Raw genomic sequence first — 23,619 nt, 5'->3', positions numbered from 1 at the left:
ACCATGTTGAATAATGCTTTTCGTGCAGCCACAGGACGTCGTATTATCGATTCAAACTGTACGCAATACGCTGCATGATGCGAAACTTTACTCCCGACGTCCATGGCGAGGTCCATCTTTGCAACCACGACAGCATGCAGCGCGGTACAGATGGGTCCAAAAACATGCTGAATGGACAGCTCAGGATTGGTATCACGTTCTCTTCACCTTCACATCGTGCACATCTTGTGAATGACTTCCCTCAGAATAACGACATCGCTCGAATAGAGTGGCCAACATGTTCTCCAGACATGAACCCTATGGAAGATGCGTGGAGCAGATTCAAAAGGGTGGTTTATGGACGACGTGACCCACCAACCAATCTGAGGGATCTACGCCGAATCGCCGTTGAGGAGTGGGACAATCTGGACCACAGTGCCTTGATGAACTTGTGGATAGTAGGTCACGACGAATACAGGCTTGCATCATTGCAACAGGACGAGCTACTGGGTATTGGAGGTACCGGTGTGTACAGCAATCTGGACCTCCGTCTCTGCCGATCGGTTCTAGGCGCTACAGTCTGGAACCGTGCGACCGCTACGGTCGCAGGTTCGAATCCTGCCTCGGGCATGGATGTGGTGATGTCCGTATGTTAGTTAGGTTTAAGTAATTCTAAGTTCTAGGGGACTGATGACCTCAGACGTTGAGTCCCACAGTGCTCAGAGCCATTTGAAAAACCGCCTCTGAAGGTCTCGCTGTATGGTGGTACAACATGCAATGTGTGGTTTTCATAAGCAATAAAAAGTGCGAAAATGATGTTTATGTTGATCTCTATTACAGTTTTCTGGACAGGTTCCAGAACTCTCGGAATCGAGGTGATACAAAACTTTTTTTGATGTGTGTAATTCTTTCGCTTTTACCAGTACAGTTGTGCAAGGAAGTCAACAGTAAAACACAACGCAGTAGTCCAGGTTTCTTAAAAGAAACATACTGTTGCACATCATCTTTTCATTTGCAATATGACTTAAGAAAGACAGTTCGATAATAAAATTACATGTGGTCATTAAGAATTCCATGAAACATGAAGAAAATTGAAGAGTGGCCAGATGGAGACTCTTATTGATTTTCCCTTGTCACAAGTAAATCATTGAAAAAAACCACATACGATTGCTTGAAATCTGCTCATTTATATGTTCTGGGGAGAGCTACTTACTCATATAGACTTCAGTTTCTTCTAAAATGTCCACTACTGTACCTTTGTTACCAAAATGCAAAATAAATAATAAATTCACTTTCATAGCTAATGATACACGCTGTATTAGAGTTGTCTGTAAAACGAATGATATTTATTATCACAGAAATAAAATATCCGAATCACTAATTGAGCGGAGTGGTTGGCACACTGGACTCGGATTCGGAATGATGACGGTTCCAATTCCCTTCCGGACACGAAGAATTAGGTTTCCCGTGATTTGCCTGAAAGCACTTCAGGCAAATGCTGGGGAGGCTCCTTTGCAAAGGTAACAGCCAATTTTCTTCACCGTCCTTTCGAAACCCTAGACTGTCGAGGGGACATCAAACTAATCTTCCTTCCTTCTTTCATAAATATTAATCTCCTTTACACTACACTGCTCCGAGAGCACGATAAAAAGCCGTAAGCATATGTTTTGTATCTTGATACAGATGGTTTTGGGACCTCGGCTGTTTGCCACAGAATGTCAAAAATACCTTTCTGCCGTCTGCATTTCCAGACTGTTATTTTACTGAGCAAATAGTTTCGGTGATACGTTACACCATTTTCAGGCACCGTGTCCGACATGTAGGATTTTGACTGGAACAGAGATGGAATCTTGCTACACGTCAGTCATGGGGCCTGAAGACAGCGTATTATAGCGCCGAAACTGGTTGCCCAATGAAATAACAATCTGGAAATGTAGACGACTGGAAGGTGCTTTGATCTGACATTCTATGTTTCGTATGTTTCGACAGTCTGCACGGCCTTCACGTCCATCCGCCGTCCGGTGCCCAGTAGCCTTCCTGCTGCCCCTCCAGTGCACTGTCCGCCGCGTGCAGCGCTAATGCAGCAGTTTTTGCAGTAATTAATCAGTCGCGCGATGAAATGTGACGGTCGACTGACGCCATAGTGCCCGAAGCAATTTGCCGCGCGACAGTCGGCGGACTGCCGTTTTTGCCGCCAGGGAGAATGTAGCTGTCCCGTCCGGCTGGCCGTAATGGAGTGCGATTTGATTATATTTCCCATAAATATCGGGCGGCGGCTAGATCTGCGGTCGTCCTGTGGTGAGGCTTTACGCTCCACCCGCAGACAAATGACTGATTTATTAAACATCGTGATTTATTCCTACCTTCCTCACAGAATGTCAAATACGTCAACGATGTTGAATGGGACGGGAAACTAAACTAGTCGCTTAAGAAAACAAGCGTACTGTTTGTGAAGGAGCAAACAAGGAGGGACTAGCTCGCAAAGAATGTAAATCGATCACCATTCCTCATACAAACTACTAGTTTAGGGCTTCATGAACGTCTGTCTAAGACCACACACACACACACACACACACACACACACACACACACACACACACACACATACACATAGTGTTTGCTTGGGTCCTTCTATTATAGAGAAAAATAAAGACCCAGGACAAAATAACTAGAACACCACATTTTTAGACCCTCTTCTCAAGGTACCGACAGCTACATAGCCGGAAAAAAATGCAGCAACGTCAAGGACAAGTTCATGTTATTGACAAGTGAGGTCATATGTGGTGCGGCCCCATGCTCCTTTTTAAATTGGTTACAACACCAACATGTGCTATAGGAACGAAAACTTTATATCATGCGTGGAAGGTACTAAATCCTGATTTTAATACACTTTTTCCATGAGGGAGCCATAATGAAAATTTGAATTAACTCGAAGAAATGTTTTCATTAACTTTCTACAAGTTCCGAAATTGAGGAGGCCAAGATTTAGCTTTCTGTATCTCAAACATTCATAAAACTTCTTGGCTTTTCCAAATTGCACCAATCGGCTAATATATTCACTTTGACATTCGATGACCCTCCAAAATTCATCAGTGAATTTCGGTCCTCAAAACCACCATCACATGACGACGACAGACTAAAAAAATTCATACACATGTTTGTCATAATCCATCATATCAATATTCTTTTTTGAGAAACACGCCAACTTTCACAATTACCGGTTTATATTTTTACATCAGAAATCATACACTAACACAGATGTTCGTAGTATCAAATTTAAATAAGATCTGATCTATCTTAAACATGGCATTCTTTCAATTCCAACATAGCTCTCCTTTATAACAAAATATTTCAACAATTATTTTCATTCATTAATTTGATTATAGTCAAAGACGTTAACACGCGCGGGTCTTCTCTCACCCGACGCCTTCGTGTGGATGGCAACAGCGGACAGCTCAAAGTCATTGGCGGCTGCAAGTTACGCCTTCCCTCGACATGAAACAGAATACAGTCAGAACATCGAGTATGCAAGTCACTTTTAGTTACTACAGCAATATTGAACACAAATGTTATTCAACATAGGTCATCACATCGATATAATATTGTCTCTGATACCAACTGAGCCGTGGGACATGGACCTTCTTGTCATACCACAATAATTTATCGTTGTGTATGATAACAAATACAGACCAACAGTAAAGGCTGACCAAACAGTAGCTTTGGTTCAAATGGTTCAAATGGCTCTGAGCACTATGGGACTTAACATCAGTGGTCATCAGTCCCCTAGAACTGAGAACTACTTAATCCTAATTAACCTTAGCACATCACACACATCCATGCCCGAGGCAGGATTCGAACCTGCGACCGTAACAGTCGCGCGGTTCCGGACTGCGCGCCTAGAACCGCTAGACCACCGCGGCCGGCAGTAGCTTTTACACACAGTGTACTCCTCTCTACATCTACGTCTACATACATACTCCGAAATCCACCATACGGTGCGTGGCGGAGGGTACCTCGTACCACAACTAGCATCTTCTCTCCCTGTTCCACTCCCAAACAGAACGAGGGAAAAATGACTGCCTACATGCCTCTGTACGAGCCCTAATCTCTCTTATCTTATCTTTGTGGTCTTTCCGCGAAATATAATTTGGCGGCAGTAAAATTGTACTGCAGTCAGCCTCAAATGCTGGCTCTCTAAATTTCCTCAGTAGCGATTCACGAAAAGAACGCCTCCTTTCCTCCAGAGACTCCCACCCGAGTTTCTGAAGAATTTCCGTAACACTCTCGTGATGATCAAACCTACCAGCCCGCCTCTGAATTGCTTCTATGTCCTCCCTCAATCCGACCAGATAGGGATCCCAAACGCTCGAGCAATACTCGAGCAGTGCGTTCGGAATAAAGTTCCTGAATTTACTGCCCTCCAGGAAGCGTGTGGCGCGCAAATTATTCTCGGGACTGAGACCTGGCTGTACCCTGAGATAGGAAGTTCTGAAATATTTAGTGAGGGTTGGAACGTGTATCGGAAAGACAGATTGGACACCGTAGGAGGTGGTGTCTTCATTGTAGTTGACAAAAATATTGTGTCTACTGAGGTCGAAGTAGAGTGTGATTGTGACGTTATCTGGACACGTTTAACAGGGCTAGGAGAAATAAAGTTAATTGTTGGGTGTTATTACCGGCCACCAGGTTCCACCGTGACAGTTCTAGAATCATTCAAAGGGAGTCTACACTCTGTACCGCAGAAGTATCCGGATCATGCTATATTAGTCGGAGGCGACTTCAACCTACCTAGTATAGACTAGGATGTCTGTGGATTCATTACAGGTGGTACAGACAAGCCGTCGTGTGAATTACTTTTGAACACATTATCCGAAAACTGTCTTGAGCAGCTAAATCGACAGCCAACGCGTAATGGAAATATTTTAGATCTGGTAGCCACGAACAGACCAGACCTCATCGACGGTGTCAGTGTTGAGACAGGGATTAGTGATCATGATGTTGTCATTACGACTTATGGTTACGAAAGTTAAAAAGTCGGTCAAGAAGGCTAGGAGAGTAAACCGCCCTCTGGCGGCAACGCAGCCGTGTATACCAGCATACAAGTGATCATGAGGTTGCCTGCGATAGACTGGGGGTGGGGGCAAAAACTATAGACGGGTAGAGATTGGAATATTTCCAGCAAATAACTGAGAATGTAGGCTGCAATTGCTAAAAATAAATAAAATACATAAAAAAGGACTTGTTTGGTAAGTGGACCTCGAGGACACGATCGATGTAAGATACTGAGCAGTCAGGTAATTTTTCAGTGCAAAATGAGAAATAATTATGGCGCTTTCTCCTCTCCTCTCCTCTCCTCTGTTCAAATTATTTGTTGATAAAGCCCACAATTGCAATTTCAGCCTTTGACCATTTTGAAGTGGCACTCTGAAGTATCATATTCCGCTTGAAAACAGCCGAAGGTCGCCACGGTAATCGTAGACTTGATTATTTATTTATCAAGTCTACGATTGCGATGGCCTTCTAAAACTTTTCACAAAAATGAAATGTATGATACTCTGATGGAAAAAATGCGACACCCTCAATGAATGTATTCAGCGGCGCCATGATGTAATACGAGTATATGAGTACGGAGAGGTTGTAGTAGTAGTTATTCATTTGCCACGGTCATCGTCTTTCAGATGGTGCTCACGAGACCTGTCTGTACACCGTCTTTTTTCACTCTGCAGGCAGTAATTGTCCGGGGTTTCGAGGTGAACAGTGTTTGAAACTTATGTTCTGGGGTACGACCACGCCCCACCGACGAGTACATACTCCTGTTGAACAGCTTCAGCCATTTGAACGAGGTCATACTGTGGGGCGGCGGGAAGCAAAGTGGGCATATGAACGGACTGCTGCACAACTCGGGCACCTGTAGAAAAGTTCTGGACGTGGGTGTAGCACGGAGGCATATCGCCACTGAAGCACTGTGCGAAAAGCGGTGACCGACCGAGCATCATCCTGGGACGAAATCCGGGCACATGTTGCACTTTCTGTGTCATCAGGGACCAGGGACCACTAGGAACCGTCTGCAAACACGGTGTTTCCGTAAGAGCGTGTAAAACCTTAACAGGGCATAGATGATGCTCCACTGAATAATTTGAGGCAGGGATCCAGGTATCGGAGAAGCCGGCTTAAGGAGATAACAGGAATAAAATCACATTTCTGTGTGATTTTTCATTTAGATTAGTTACAGTTAACTACAAATACGATCATTGATACAATGAACGTACCATTTCTACTGCTTCTTACAAAATGTGCTGAAACTGACAGCCGTCAGCCTCAATGCAAGCTTGACATCGGCGAACAAGAGTCTGACGCACCCTGACAATTATCCCTGGTGTGTTTCAAATCACATCACAGACAGCTACAATTATGTCGACTAATTCCACTTCCCTATCCACTGGGGTATCATACACAAGTGACTTTAGATACCCCCATGGAAAATAATCAAGGGAATTCAGGTAAGGTGACCTCGCAGGCCTTGCAACAGGATCTCCACTTCCAATCCAGTGACCAGGAAATACAGCATTGAGATGGTTGCGGACATTCACACTGATGTGTGGCGGTGCATCGTCATGTTGTACCCCCACCCTCTTACGAAAAGCCAAGGGTACCTTCTCCGACAAATCAGGCAGAACTCTTTGGAGTGCAGGTGGTCATTCAGACGGCAGGTCGCCTACAATGCCGTCTCTGAATAGCACTGAGTAATGAATGGGCCTGTCGTTGATTCATAGCACTTTCTGTCATAGGACAATGCAAATGCAATACAACAGACCCACCTTATGGACAACTAAAGCAAACAAAACCTGCAGGATGACTTACTATTAATCGGGTTCGTTCTCCTTGTTCCCTTGCCGGAAATAAGGAATGTACTTGTAAATAAACAGCATCGTACACCTAAACAGGTACGCATGGTAGTTGCGAATAAGCTGCAAAACAGTAATGCTAGACAAAGCGGTAGACAAGTTTACTTCCGTACCTCCTTAAGCTGGTTTCTCCGACCCCGGTTCCCCACCTCAATTTGTTCAGTGGAGCATTCTCTATGTCCTGCTACACTTTCGCGCGCCCTTGCTGAAACACCCCGTACAGTAGGATGAAGATAACCTGTGCCTTTGAATCAGGTTACGATTGACACAACGACACAGCCATGCATAGCTACTCCGGTGCCCTGAAAGAGTTGACTGAAGAATAGAATGGCGCTTTGTTGTCTTCAGTGATGATAAAAGTTCTGTCTGTATGGGAGTGACGGACGTACCCGTGTATGGCACAGACTTGGTGAGTTGCTTATTCCAGAGGGCATTCGCCCTCGACTCACATGTCCCATCCAGGGCTTAATGGTGGGGAGCGAGGCATCACTTTCAAGTCGCAGTCACATATGGTGTTTCTGCCGGTGAACAGATGTCCTGCCGCTTTGTCCGTTCCTCTTGTCAGTGTTTTCCACATACTCCTCTCCTCGTCGATTCTGTGGAGAACCTCTTCATTCCATACTTTATCAGTCCACCTAATTTTCAATATCCCTCTGTAGTACTATGTCTTCGTCAGTGAGGCGGGAGTCACTGCTTGTAGACAGCATAAATTTTAACGAAAGTATCGTGTTGGTACTTATATGACTTACTAGCAGTCTTATTAATAACAACTGCTTTTCTCCTGAGCTCTGAGTTGCGAGAGAGAGAGTGGCGTGTAATCTGTTGCTAGATGGCCCAACACAACGTGCATTTTATTTTGTTGCCCAGCGGTTCACTTTCTGCATATGTAGGAAGAAATTTTAGTGCTTAACTTACTGCTGGCCACGAGGACATTCTGTGTTAGAGATACTGCTCATATCTCTAGCTGAAGAATAGAAATAAAGGAGAAAAGATTGTTAACTACTATGGCTCATCAATAGAAACTAGAGCTGATTAGTATAACTTCAGCAAACATATAATGAAAGATAGTGACACGGGGGTGCTCTCACGATCATTTATTTTTCGGTTTCAACATGTTCTTAATACAGGAACAGCAACATTTTTTAATATTTCGTGAAGCGTTTATTAGCAAATCCGTTACATTTACAATACGTATGTTTGGCCACTACTTTCGAAAAAACGGGTTCATTCTCAAGCATGAGCTAATGAGGCTGCACTGAAATTTCTCCATCTTAGTAATGAACATCTGAGAGGCAAAGTAATCTTAATGACTGTCATAGTCAACATGGCTCAACTTACCAAATTGGTTCAGACTTACTAGGTAAGTACATCTTGATTGTGACTGTCATCTACGATTATTTTGTAAAGCAGGTACTGCCAGTGTGATGTTCGTTATCAAGATCGGGCACTTTCAGTGCAGTCTGAGTAGGTCACGCTTGAGAATGAACTAGCTGGTTCGAAACTGGTCGCCAAACATACGTATTGCAACTGTGACATAATTATTAATAAGGGCTTCATGAAAGAGCTATTACTTAATTATTCTTTTTGAAACTTGTCTGTTTTCAGGGCACACATATCTATTTGTCTTGATCTGACATTCTTAAGCTAGGTATGTTGGGTTTCATGGGGGATCGGTTCTATGTGGTGTAAAGGGAGTGTCTATTACGAAGGAAAGTCCTTCAGACCAGAACAGAGACAAATTAATCTATAAAAGATTGCTACAAAAAAGGAGAACAAGGCCATTCACTTAAATTATGTCATTTAATTCCGTCTCACGACTTCAATTAAAAATAGGTCCCTTAACATATATCAAATTAGGATGTAGGGAGTGAGGTCAGCCATGTGCTCCAAGATGGCGGAATAACACAACGAATAGGACAAGATTCATTTAGTCCAGGCACTCGCATTCACAGGGTGCGGGTAACGTCTACCTTTACCAACAAATTTTATGGGATCATTCAAATAGCAAACAGAAAGAGCATGGAGTGAGCACCAGCAGTAAGACTCAAGGCTGCAAGAATTCCGTTAAGGTCGGGATATCCGGGAACGAAAGAAAATTCCTCCAGTAAATCCGCAAGGTACGGAATCTTTCATTCTACAGCATTCCCAGAGGTATTAAAAGGTAGCTACTGCACAGACAGCACGTGGAATGAATAACGCTCTTTGGGCATGACTACTTCCCCATAAACCAACTATTCTTTAAACAAAGATTCATACTTGACATTCGAAAACACACTGCGAATATGCAGATGGTATTTGCTTAAGGCATTGATATACTACACCTAATCGTTCTGTATACAGTACTACTTGAGGAACACGTGGTTATAGGGTGAACAAAGGCTCAGGCTCCGTACACAAGGACTGCATGGTTAAAAGAATGATAGTTCCACACACAATTCAATATCCGGGCTGTGAATTAAATGAGTGAATAAGCGCTTTGCGTGAACCTCGCTCTGTTAACCAAATACAGACATGGAGCTCGTCCTGAAAGGACAAAATGTCTCGTATCAAATGATACTCAACGCATGACATTCAGGAAAATTAACTGCAACAAGATATTAAACTTCCTGGCAGATTAAAACTGTGTCATAGACTGGACCTTAAACAATAATATTTGCGAAACTTCCTTGAAGATTAAAACTGAGTATCGGACGAAGCCTCAAACTCGGGAGGTTTTCTCTCTCCACTAAAATTTTTAATCGTCAGACCAGTAGTCAAACGCTTCACAGTTACTTGCTAGAAAACTAAAATCTAGGAAAATGTTACCCACATTCTGTTCTACAGTGAAGACAAGACTACCTTTAAAATTGTGGGATTGGTTCAAATGGCTCTGAGCACTATGGGACTTAACATCTATGGTCATCAGTTCCCTAGAATTTGGAACTACTTAAACCTAACTAACCTAAGAACATCAAACAACACCCAGTCATCACGAGGCAGAGAAAATGCCTGACCCCGCCGGGAATCGAACCCGGGAACCCGGGCGCGAAAAAGCGAGAACGCTACCGCACGACCACGAGCTGCGGACAATTGTGGGATTAATGTTTTCTGCAATAAGTGTGGCAAACTACAGGTAGGTCCAGTCAGGCATGTCTATAATTAACAGAAGTTGGAGACCAAAGAAAAGAAGGATTCCACCTTCACTGAGCATGTTCTTATCAATACCATTCCCATGGCATTAAATGCTACGTTCTCCATACATCAAACAAAGGCAGAAAACTAACATTACTAGAAAATCTTGCTATCAATAAACACCAGTCAGGAACTACTCACTCAATCCGTAATGGTCGATACTGCTTTATTATTCACCCTTGTTGAGACAGCAATAGCCGGTAAAAAGTTCTCACCATAAGGGGATATACTTGCTGTAAATTATGTAAGTCGTCTCCCTTCCCACATCGCATTGTCCCTTCCTCGCCTCTGCGGTCAGCACGAAAATTTTTATCTCTAGCGCTAAAAATATTGAGTATCAATGGACAAACTTCAAGGATATTGCACAATATACTTTAGACAGGTATGTGCTGAGCAAAGTTGTGAACCATGAAATAGACCCGCCGTGGTTCAACACCCATGTTAGGAACTGCTACGAAGGCAGAGAACATCACTGCAAACTTAAACGTAGCCAAAGCTTGACAGACAAACAAAAATTAAATGAAGCCAAAATTAATGAAAGGAAAGTCGTGTTTGAAGTGTTCTAAGAACTTGAGAGTAAAATTCTGTCCATTGACTTCACAGAAAATCTTAAGAAGTTTTGGTCTCATATTTAACCAGTAAACAAATCGAAGCTATCTGTTCAGACGCTCTTTGACCAAAATGGCACTGAAGTGGAGGGTGACACAGATGGCGTCATTGGCCGAGAGGGCTCTTACGGGGCAGGTCCGGCTGCCTTGGTGCAGCTCTTATTACATTCGACGCCACATTGGGCGACCTGCGCGCCAGATGGGGATGAAATGATGACGAAGACAACACAATACCCAGTCCCTGAGTGGAGAAAATCCCCGAGCCAGCCGGGAATCGAAACCGTGTGAGCGTGGGGTTGATCTGCTATTCTGTTATTCTGCGCAACGGATTAATCTGAGATGTACCCTTTACCCTGTGGCTCCTGCAAGATGCAATTTCCATCCCCACACTACTACAGAAGTCAGACAGACGCTCCTAACGTTCTAAAAAGAAATTCCTGAAAAACTTTCAGCAATAAATATCTTCTCGAGTCGTAAGGAAATGCCACAAAAATTTACAAAATTTCTTACGTAACTAGTGGGATACTTCGGTACTGGAGTTGTGCTAGTTAGTGTAAGAAAAACATGAAACCAACGAAAATTATTATTTATTTTGCAAAAATTCTGAGAAATGACAATGGCACTTTTAGTTATGAATTGAACAAGTTATATCCTGGTTCTTTTCGGAATGTGAAGTTACCTCTCAAGGATAGGATTCGCTAATGAAATTTCAATACAAAGTTTAAGATTGTTATTGACTTGGCAGAATGGCTGAGAAGTGCGCCTACTCAACTTGAATAATTATCCTTTAGAATGTTGCTAGGTACGGTCAAGGCTGTCGCGTGTGAAATGCAGTGAAGTGTACTGTTGTGGAGGAAATATGGGGCTCGCAATAGTTGTAGCGCACAATACCGTAAGTTGCGATGACTGCTGTCTGCGCCGCTCACTGCTGACAAATAAGATAACTCTTCTTCTGTCTGGATTGACCTTCGCCAATCAAACTCTCCCTAAGCCTTGATGAAGTCAAGGATTCCTATTCGCCCCTAGTCTAACTATTGGTGTGGTACACCGGACAGATAACGAGTCCACCGTGATGCTACTCAAAAATTCGCTCGAAGGCGTTTAACTATAACTCTGTCCATTCATACCGTACAATAAGTGTGTCGGCCAACATAGTGAACAACGCTTAATCCCAAGGACTCAATATAGAGTCGCACTTCGATTCACTCTCGACAGAGGTGCTCTCCCAGTGAAGTACTGAGGACAAGACGTGTGACAAGTGACACCGAATCACCTGACCACGTTCCAAGTCTGTGAGCTCCGCGGAAGGCCCTTTCTGCTCTCTCACGCTGTCTAATGACTACAGAGATCGCTGATACGGAGTACTTGGCAGTAGATGGCAGCACAATGCACTTTATATGAAAAAGTATGTTTTTGGGGGTGTCCGGGTACTTTTGATCACATAGTGTAAAGTCCAGGAACACTTTCAATTATTTATTGCACAATACTCAAACATTGTACATATGTCATTTTGAAGAGAAACCCTGAAAGTTTTTTTTTTTTTCATGTATACCGCCACAGGATAGTTTGCTAAATTGCCGGTAATCAGCGCTAGTCGCAAAAATGGCGAGTTCAGGTGCAGAGAAAAGTTTCTGTGTGTTGGAGTTCGACAAAAACAAGTGTGCTACAGCTGTTCAACTGATGTTTATGGTAAGAAGCCATCAACACGGAACGCCATTTTCGACTGGACCAACAAATTCGTTACAACGGTTTACCTGTGCCTGACAAAGAGAAGTGGACGTTCCAGTGTGAGTGAAGTGAATTTGGAGCACGTAAGAGACACATTAATAAGGAGTCCAAATAAACTGGTGCATCGTGCATCCCGTGAACTCTAAATGGCTCCAGTGACAGTGTGGAGAGTCCTGCGACAGAAGCTGTCTATGAAACCAAATGGTTCAAATGGCTCTGAGCACTCAACATCTGAGGTCATCAGTCCCCTAGAACTTAGAACTACTTCAACCTAACTAACCTAAGGACATCACACACAGCCATGCCCGAGGCAAATTCGAACCGGCGACCGTAGCGGTCGCGCGGTTCCTGACTGTAGCGCCTAGAACCGCTCGGCCACCCCGTCTATGAAACCATTCACATTGGAGCTAGTGCAGAAGCTCAGTGACGACGACAAAGGCAAGCGTTTTGACTTATGTTTGGAGTTGCAACAATTGAATGAGGATACCGATGACATTGTTGATCGATTAATTTTTAGCGATGAAGCTACTTTTCAAACGAATGGGAATGTGAATTGGCATGATTGTCGTGTCTGGGGTACAAAGCATCCACACTAATAATCTGAATTTGAGTCTGATTCCCCAAAGGTAAATGTTTTTTGTGCCTTGTCACATCGAAAACTATATGGGCCATTCTTCTTCGCTGAGAGCACTGTCAGTACTGTCACCGGATATTCCTACTTGGATATGTTGCAATAATGACTGATGCCTCAAATGCAATCGGAATCTCCCTTCCTCTTTCAGCAGGATGGGTCTCCAACACATTTTCATCGTAAAATTCGTGGGTACCTGAACACGGAGCTGCCGCATCGATGGATCGGCCGTGCTACAGAAGGAGGCAGCTGTTTCATGAAATGGCCTCCCCAGTCACCAGATCTCACTCCGTGCGACTTTTTCCTGTGGAGACACATTAAAGATCTGGTGTGTGTGCCGCCTCTACCAGGTGATGTAGCAGAGCTACGGGAGAGAATACGGGAAGCGACTGCCACAGTCGACGATGCCATGCTGGGACGGGTACGGCAAGAATTCGATTACCGTATTGCCGTCTGCCGGGTCACTCATGGTTCGCACAACGCACGTTTGTAAAAAAAAAAAAAAAAATAAAAAAAAAACTTTCAGAGTTTCTCTTCAAAATGCAATATGTATGACATCTGTACAATGTTTAGTTCTCGTGCAATAAATAATCGAAGTGTTCCCGAAACTTACCGTACACCGTGTATTGTTCTTCAGTATATCATATATGACTGATAGAAGAAATAAAGAAGATCGAAAGAAGAGCAGCGCATTTCGCAATGGGTTCATTCAGCTAGCACGAAAGCGTCACAGAGATGATCAGCCAACTCCAGTAGCTGACGCTGGAAGACAGGTTTTCTGCATTACGGTACGGTTTATTGTCAAAGCGCCGAGAGCGTACGTTACTACAAGAGTCAACAAATGTGCTGCTTCCTCCCGCGTATATCTCGTGCAAAGGCCATGAAGATAAAATTAGGAATGTTCGAACCAACACGGAGGCTTACAGGCTATCGCTCTTCCCACGAACTACTGACGACTTGAACACGGAAGGATCGAATTGTCGGTGGTAAAGAAAGTTCCCTGCGCCACACACTGAAAGGTGGTTTGCTGAGTGCACTTGTAGATATAGGAGCCTGTTTCAGTACTCATTTGGTGCACTGTTTTATAGTTTACGTTCACATACTTTCAAGCTTTGATAAAATGTAATTTAAACGTTTGCTTGAGTACATTTGATATCTTTATGACAGTTTATCAGTTCGCGTACATTTTAGAGATTACAACTTTTGTAGTGTAATATGTTTAGATCAATCAGTCTGTGTTTCAGGGATTTGTACTCATTACCTAAGAGTCTAAAACGTTCAGTATATCTTCAGATAATATATCCGGTTTTGTATGCATGCCAAACTGAAAGATTAAAATTTGTATTTTCATATGTACGTATAATGTTGAAATCTTACAGTGTGTTCTGAGATAACAGTCTTTGTGCAACTAGAAGCTCTAGCTAATGTTTTGTGGAGCGTCTGCTCCGTCTTAAACTGTCTGATGCGGGCTTTCAAAATAAAATGAGATGGCCCTCAACTACGTATCCTCAGACTCAGAGTTGCAATATTAAAAGTTTTGGCTGATTTCATTGTCTAGGGGCTGGGATACATAGTTGCCACATTTCAGGCCAAATACTGCTGAGTCTACAGTATACGACAAGAATACAAACATGAATAGAATGGTCCAAGGTTTCTAACACTCGGCAATTGCGAATTATGAAAGTAACATATAAATTTATAAATGAACGATTGCAATTAAATAAAATCTGCAGATGCTATCTTAACGACTTTAAATGATGAGTACGGTAGTAGAGGTACTTTTGAGAATGCGGTATATTTATGAAAAACACTTATTGGTGTCGATGGTCCAGCAATTAAATAATATATAGGTTGAATAAAAGAGAAACAATAGATTCCTACTGCGCGTAATTAGTTACAAACAAAAACATAGCTCGCGAGATATTCACTTCTAAACGCACACTACGTCTTCACTGTAGAAGCCACAGAAATCCCACAAGTTCACAAGACGGCACTACGAAGTATTTCTATCTGCCGAAACCACGCGCAATCCGCTCCACACTCTCCAAGTCTCCCTCAAGACTCTTGCGTCCAACACCTCCCCTGTCCTGTGCGGTACTCTCCCAGAACTGTCCAGCACTGGCGCACTGCCCGAACTACCCCCTGTCCTCTCCGGAAAACGGTGCTCCTCCCCAACCTCCATACGTCTCTCTTAGTAACGAGCGCTGTGATTGGCTAGAGCTCTATCTCCAAGCCAACGTGCACTCACAAACATATTGAAACACATACCAAATACTGGATTTACATTTAAATAACTTGAAATTAAATACATATTCCTACGGCTGGACCATAAAAACGCTCTAACACACATTATTAAATACATAAACAAATTAAATAAACATATAACACAGGAATAGCAACTAAAGGTAGGCCAGTAGCCTAATGTCTCTGTGCTTTCTAAAACACAATAAGTATTTAACCATTTTCTTCATGAATAGCATATATCGGATATAAACAAAGACATAGATGAACAATTACATTTATAAGCATGCTGCTGCCCTTTCTTCGTATAACTGTGGAGTACTTATGGCCTGACGCGATCGATAGTAATTGGCCACTTTCACTTCTAATAACTCATGTACTATTTAAGTTACATGCCTGTAATTCATACAATTTAGGTTTACACTAACAGCTTTCTAAAGACACGGCGATCGACAATGTCAGATGAAGTGTTTATATTTTGCAAATTCGTTGCTGGGTGTTACTTGCATAATATACCGTCAGATACTAAACTTTAAACTAATAAAGATATTGAAAATCTGACTACACCATCAGAATCGTCGTGCAAATAATAGTAATGTGATGTTTCTTTTTGAGGTATCATGATTCATCTGGCTACTCTTAATTTCTATACGAACTGTGAAATGTCTGCCATGATGGTCACCGAGAAGGGTGGCGCAGTGGTTAGCACACTGGACTCGCATTCGGGAGGACGACTGTTCGATCCCGCGTCTGGCCATCCTGATTTAGGTTTTCCGTGATTTCCCTAAATCACTCAAGGCAAATGCCGGGATAGTTCCCTTAAAAGGGCACGGCCGTCTTCCTTTCCCATCCTTCCCTAATCCGATGAGACCGATGACTTCGCTGTTTGGTCTCTTCCACCAAACAACTCAGCCCCATGATGGTCTCACAAAGTCCGCCATCTTTGGCACTCTCGGCATACAAGTCTCTTTCATTGACACAGCGTCACCATGGAATTCCCAGCCACGCGGTAGGGCTGGACCCCCCTTGTCTCGGCTAACGTCCGCCACCACATGGTTGCTACCGGGTCGCGGCTTTGACGAGCGTCCTGTGCGGCCGCCTCAGCTCCTAACATTTAATATTTCCAGGGCGCCATAACTCGCCCAATACCTCACACTGATAATATGCTACAAAACCGTTTCAATTTTTAAAGGATATGTATATTGAGCGCCATTAGTTTGATGTTTTTTATAACATACATACTTATTAATTAAGTCTTGACTTTATAGTTTCTCGCTATGCGTAAGAAAATTTACACTCCGGTGATCTGGTAATTAGGCAAGTGATTCCCCATGTTTTATTCGTATTTTTTTTTCGTTTCGAGTGGAGGGGGATTGAGAGACTTGACTCTCGTTTTTTTTTCCATGATCCAGTAGCGTTTCTAACAACACGAGACCTAATTAATATCGCCGAGGTGACCCACTTCATGATGCACCACAGTTCAAATGATTCAAATGGCTCTGAGCACTATGGGACTTAACATCTGAGGTCATCAGTCCCCTAGAACGTAGAACTACTTAAACCTAACTAACCTAAGGACATCACACACATCCATGCCCGAGGCAGGATTCGAACCTGCGACCGTAGCGGTCGCGTGGCTCCGAGCCTGAAGCGCCTAGAACCGCTCGGGTCGTTTCCGGCCGGCCGCACCACAGTTATCCCTACCGTTTCCCTAAAATTTTAATAAAAAATTAAGTGTAATGTAAGTGATATTTGGAACATACTACCATACCCAAAAATATCCAAACGAACTGAATTGCGTTCCAAATGATTTTCATGCAGCCAATACAATGAATCTGTCTTGCAACTCCTCCAATCTCTATTGCAGTACAGTCGTTTGACTATAATTAATGGATACTACAAGAGATCGCTAGAGCACACTGTTGTTTAAGGTAATGATTCCAGATGTAAATCAACACCACGATGTTGCAAACACCAGCACACGCTTCATTAGAGATAAGGCAGTCTTTAACTCCTGTAAGCTCAATTTTATTTCAATAAGTAACATTACAGAATCACTATTACGCACACAAGAATTTAAGTTAAATAACTCCGTCATCTAAGACATTACAGCAATCTTTTGGCAAAATTAAATATTTTTTAACAAGAAATTTTGAGGCAACATATGGACTCCTAAAGTTTTCTGAGAATTTAAAGTATTTTGCTCTTTAAAATGTTGTCCTAAACCTGTAGAACGTCGTTCCTGATATACGAGTGATCTGACATAAACTATATTTTTAACTAAATAGATAAAAGCAACGACATTAACAACAGCAAGCGATCCATGGAACCTCCGTATGTGTACGAATATACTGCAGCAGATACGTGTCTTCATGACGTGACAGTCAACAATGAGTTCGGGCACAAAACCAACCGAGCCGTTGCGTAGCATCAGTCTCATTGACAAACCTTCCGAAGAAAGAGTCGATTTCGAAGTGCGCTTTCTAGGAAATCTTTTTCGCATCCCTCGGGCTGTGAGAAGAAATAAGGAGGTAGGTGGCCATCGAGTTTTATACTATTCTGCAGTTGCAGATCCCCGATCACAGACTGGTTGATGAGTTTGACTTTTGTGTACACTAGTCAAGCACTACAATGATGTAAGCCAAGGGCAGGAGCGTTTAATTTCCATTTTTGGAAGCGCTTGCTACGTAACTGTACTTAGCATTTTCATCTACTGGGTCAAGGAAAGATCTGCTTCATTGAATCTCAGGTCCTGTTTACATACATCTTCTCATGACGACGGGAAGAAGATCAATCCGATCTAAGTTACTGCAGAGAACATGGAGCTTTCTGTTGAGTACTGCGAGGTATAAACCATGAAACCATGAGATCTTAACAAGATTTGTGAAAAGTTCTGTTTGAAGTCTGACACTATGTGGCTGCGCAGGATAGATTGTAAGAAAAATAGAAATGAAACACTGAGAAGTTTTCGTAAACATCAGAGTACATATTGTCTGATCTTTTGGCTAGGATGGAGGGTCGGTAGTTTCCAGGGAGCGGAAGCTAGAGTGCAACAACTCGTTATACTTTTATTTACTGTACAGCACTATTATATCTACGTTAATTTGGGATGCAGAAGTCCCGTTAATCAACACAAGAGCTAGATCTCATTTTACTAATGGTTCTAAACGAAAATTTAGTTTACTGATACTAATATATCGTTAACTTCAGCTTTCAGTTTTCTTACACACGGCGCAATGGAACACTAAATGCTACAACATTTTTATAAAAGCATTTCCGGTTACAAGTATCTAATGTATCTAAAGTGAGTGCTACTTGAATGCGGTGATTTTTATTCTTGATATTAATTTTTCCATTTGTGATCTCATAATTGCTAATTTAAGGTAGTGTAGTAGTATGTGTATGTCTGCATTGGAACGGTTATATTTGTTGTACTGGATGCCTGGAGCAATGAGGGAATTACGCTGAAAGCCTGAGAAACTGGTACATCTGACTAATATCGTGTAGAACCCCCACTAGCACGCAGAAGTGGCGCAACGCGACGTGGTATGCACTCGACTAATGTCTGAAGTAGTGATGGAGGGAATTGGTTTCTTGGGGAAATGCGGCCCATTCCTCACGGAGTGCTGCACTGAGGAGAGGTATCGATGTCGGTCGGTGAGGCCTGGAACGAAGTCGGCGTTTCAAAACACTCCACAGGTGTTCTCTAGGATTCAGGTCCGGACTCTCTGGAGGCCAGTATATAACAGGGCTGTTATTATCGTGTAACCAGTCCGCTACAGGCCGTGCATTATTAACAGGTGCTCGATCGTGATGAAAAATGCAGTCGCCATACTCGAGTTGCTCATCAACAGTGGGAAGCAAGAAGATGCTTAAAACATCAGTGTAGGTCTGTGCTGTGATAGTGTCACACACAAAAAAAAAAACAAGAGATGCAAATGCCCTCCATGTAAAATATGACCGAACCACCACCTCTCGAATTTTACTGCATTCGACATACCACACCCTGCCATCGGATCGCCACATTGTGTACCGTGATTCGTCACTCCATACAATGTTCTTCCAGTGTTCAATCGTCCAATTTTTACATTCCTTACAGGAATCGAGGTGTCGTTTGGCATTTACCAGCATTATTTGTGGCTTATGAACAGCCGCTCGTCCAAGAAATCGTAGTTTTCTCGTCTTCCACCTAACTGTCATAGTACTTGCAGCGGATCCTGATGCAGTTTGGAATTCCTGTGTGATAGTCGGGATAGTTGTCTGCCTGTTACACATTACAAGCCTCTTCAACATCGGCAGTCTTTGTCAGTTAACAGACGATGTCGGCCTGTATGCTTTTGTGCTGTACATGACCCTTCACGTTTCCACTTCACTATCATATCGGAAACAGTGGACATAGGGATGTTTAGGAGTGTGGAAAACTCGCGTACAGGCGTATGACGCAAGTGACACCAAATCACGTGACCACTTTCGAAGACTATGAGTTCTGCAGAGCAGCCCATTCTGCTCTCTCACGAAGACTAACGACTTCTGAGGTCACTTATATGGAGTACCTGGTCGTAGGTGGCGGCACATCGTGTCTAATATGAAGAACGTATGTTTTTGAGGGGGTCTGGTTACTTTTGATCACATAGTGTAAAGTCTGGGAATAGTTTCGATTATTTATTGCACAAGAACTAAACATCGTACAGATATCATACATATGTTATTTTGAAGAGAATCCGTGAAAGTTTTTTTTTTTTTCATGTATACCGTCACAGTATAGTCTTGTAATTTGCCGATAGTCGGTGTAGTCGCAAACATGGGGAGTTCAGGTGCGAAGCGAGGTTTCTGTGTGTTGGAGTTCGGCAAAAACAAATGTGCTACAGATGTTCAAAGGATGTTTAGAACAAAGTATAGTAAGAAGCCACCTACGAAGAAGATCATTTACCACTGGTACAACAAATTCGTTACGTCGCGTTGCTTGTGCCTGGCAAAGAGAAGCGGGCGTCCCAGTGTGATTGAAGTGAATGTGCATCGCGTACGAGGGACATTCATAAGGAGTTCAAAGAAATCGGTGCGTCGTGCATCCCGTGAACTCGAGATTGCTCCAATGACAGTGTGGAGAGTCCTGCGACGGAAGCTGTCTATGAAACCATTCAAATTGGAGCTAGTGCAGAAGCTCACCGACGACGACAAACAGAAGCGTTTTGAGTTTTGTTCGCAGTTGCAACAATTGAATGCGGATGGGGATGGCATTGTTGATAGCTTAATTTTTAGCGACGAAGCCACTTTTCACACTAATGCGAAAGTGAACAGGCATAATTGTCGAATCTGGGGTACAAAGCATCCACACGAATGCATGGAATTTGAGCGTGATTCGCCAACAGTAATTTTTTTTTTTTTTGTAACTTGTCACGTCGAAAGCTGTATGGGCCATTCTTCTTCGCTGAGAGCTCTGTCACTGGTTATTCCTACTTGGACATGTTGCAGCAATGACTGATGCCTTAAATGCAATCGGACTCTCCGTTCATCTTTCAGCAAGATGGGGCTCCACCCCATTTTCATTGTGAAGTGTGTGGGTACCTGAACACGGAGCTGCCACATCGAGGGATCGTCTGTGTTACAGAAGGGGACAACTATTTCCAGTAATGGCCACTCTGACCACCAGATCTCACGCTGTGTGACTTTTTTCTGTGGGGACACTGAATGATGTGGTGTATGTACCGCCTCTAGCACGTGGTACAACAGAGCTCCGGAAGAGAATATGGGATGCGACTGACAGAGTCGACGATGGTACGTGTATGGCAAGAATTCCATTACTGTATTGACGAGTGCCGGGTCACAAATGGTTCGCATATCGAATGTTTTGTAAAAAAAGCGTTCAGAGTTTCTCTTCAAAATGCAATAAGTATGACATCTGTACAATGTTTAGTTATTGTGCAATAAATAATTGAAAGTGTTCCCAGGCTTTATGTACAACCTGTATTGCTCTTCAGTATACCAGATATGACTGATAGAAGAAACAAAGAAGATCCAAAGAAGAGCAACGCATTTAGTAAGGGATTCATTCAGCTAACACCAAAGTGTCTCAGAGATGAGCAACTAACTCCAGTAGCTGACGCTGGAAGACAGGCTTTCTACATTACAGTACGGTCTATTGTTAAAGTGCCGAGAGCGTACATTACTACAATAGTCAACAAATGTGCTACTTCCTCCCGCGTATATCTCACGCAAAGACCATGAAGACAAAATTAGAAATATTCGAACCCATACGGGGGCTTACCAGCAATCGCTCTTCCCACAACTACTGGCGGTTGGAACTGGAAAGGGTGGATGTGTCGGTGGTAAGAAAGTACCCTGCTCCACACACGACAAGGTGGTTTGCTGATTGCACTTGTAGATATAGGAGTCTGCTTCAGTTCTCATTTGGTGCACTGTTTTGTAGTTTACGTTCATATACTTTTAATCTTTGGATACAATGTAATAGAAGTTTTGTTTGAGTACATTACGATATGTTATTGACTGTTTATCAGTTCGAATATATTTTAGGGACTACAACTTTTGCAGTTTCATATGTTTAGGTTAGCCAGTCAGTGGTTGAGGGATTTGTACTCTTTACCCTAGAGTTTAAAGCATTCAGTACATCTTCATATAATATATTCTGTTTTGTATCCATGTCAAACCGAAACATTAGACGTTGTATTTTCGTATGTATGCTTAATCTTGAAATCTTACTGTATCTTTTGAGATAGTCTTCGTACAGCTAGAGGCTATAGCTAATGTTTTGAGGACCTTCTGTATGGTCTTAAGTTGTCTGATCATATTCTTTAACACCTAAAGTTCGCTAACAAAAAAAAAAAGTTATTGTCTAACATTAATATGCGTTTTTAGTTTTTAAAGACTATGTATTTTGAGTGCTATTAGTTTGATGTTTGTGTTATAACACATATATTTATTAATTAAGTCTTGACTTACTAGTTTTTCGCCATGCATAAGATAAGTAACAGTTTCGGTGATCTGCTAATTAGGCTAGTATTCCGCATTTTTCACTCGTATTTTTTTCGTTTCGAGTGGCGGGGGGTTGAGAGACTTGACTCTCGTGTGTTTACCACGATACAGTAGCGTTTCTAACACCTCGCGATCTAATTAATATCGCCACAGTTATTCCTACTGTTTTCCTAAATTTGTAGTAAAAAAAGGGTAATATAAGTGATATTTGGAACATACTACCATACCAAAAAATATCCAACCGTCCTGAATTTCGTCTCACATGATTTTTATGCAGCCAATATAATTTATCTGTCTTGCAAGTTCTCTACTATCTTTTGCAGTACAGTCGTTTCACTATAATAAATTCATACCACAAGATATCGCTAGAGCACACTGTGGTTTAAGATAATAAGTCCAGATGTAACTCAACACCACAATGTTGCAAATACTGGGGCATGCATCATTAGAGATGAGACAGTCTTTAACTTTTGTAAACTCAATTTTATTTCAATAAGTAACACTACAGAATCACTATTACGCTCACTAGAATTTAAGGGAGACCAAGAGATGAATACACTAAGCAGATTCAGAAGGATGTAGGCTGCAGTAGGTACTGGGAGGTGAAGAAGATTGCACAGGATAGAGTAGCATGGAGAGTTGCATCAGACAAATCTCAGGACTGAAGAGCACAACAACAACAGAATTTAAGTTAAATACCTCCGTCATGAAAGTCATTCCAGCAATCTTTTGCCAAAATCAAATAATTTTGAACAAGAAATTTTGAGGCAACATATGGACTCCTAAAGTTTTTTGAGAATTCGAAGTATTTTGCTCTTTAAAATGTTTCCCTAAACCTGTAGCACGTCGTTCCTGATATACGAGTGATCTGACGTAAACAGTCGTTTCACTACAATAATTTTGAACTAACCAGTTAAAAGCAACGACATTAACAACAGCAAGCGATCCATGGAACCTCCGCATGTGTACGAAAATACTGTAGCAGATACGTGTCTTCATGTCGTTACAGTCAACAATGAGTTCGGGCACAAAACCAACCGAGCCGTTGCGTAGCATCAGTCTCATTGACAAACCTTCCGAAGAAAGAGTCGATTTCGAAGTGCGCTTTCTAGGAAATCTTTTTCGCATCCCTCGGGCTGTGAGAAGAAATAAGGAGGTAGGTGGCCATCGAGTTTTATACTATTCTGCAGTTGCAGATCCCCGATCACAGACTGGTTGATGAGTTTGACTTTTGTGTACACTAGTCAAGCACTACAATGATGTAAGCCAAGGGCAGGAGCGTTTAATTTCCATTTTTGGAAGCGCTTGCTACGTAACTGTACTTAGCATTTTCATCTACTGGGTCAAGGAAAGATCTGCTTCATTG

This window comes from Schistocerca serialis, chromosome 9 (assembly GCF_023864345.2).
Source record: "Schistocerca serialis cubense isolate TAMUIC-IGC-003099 chromosome 9, iqSchSeri2.2, whole genome shotgun sequence".
In the NCBI taxonomy this organism is placed as follows: domain Eukaryota; kingdom Metazoa; phylum Arthropoda; class Insecta; order Orthoptera; family Acrididae; genus Schistocerca; species Schistocerca serialis.
The sequence above is the reverse complement of the archived record's forward strand: the minus strand, read 5'-3'. Positions refer to the sequence as shown.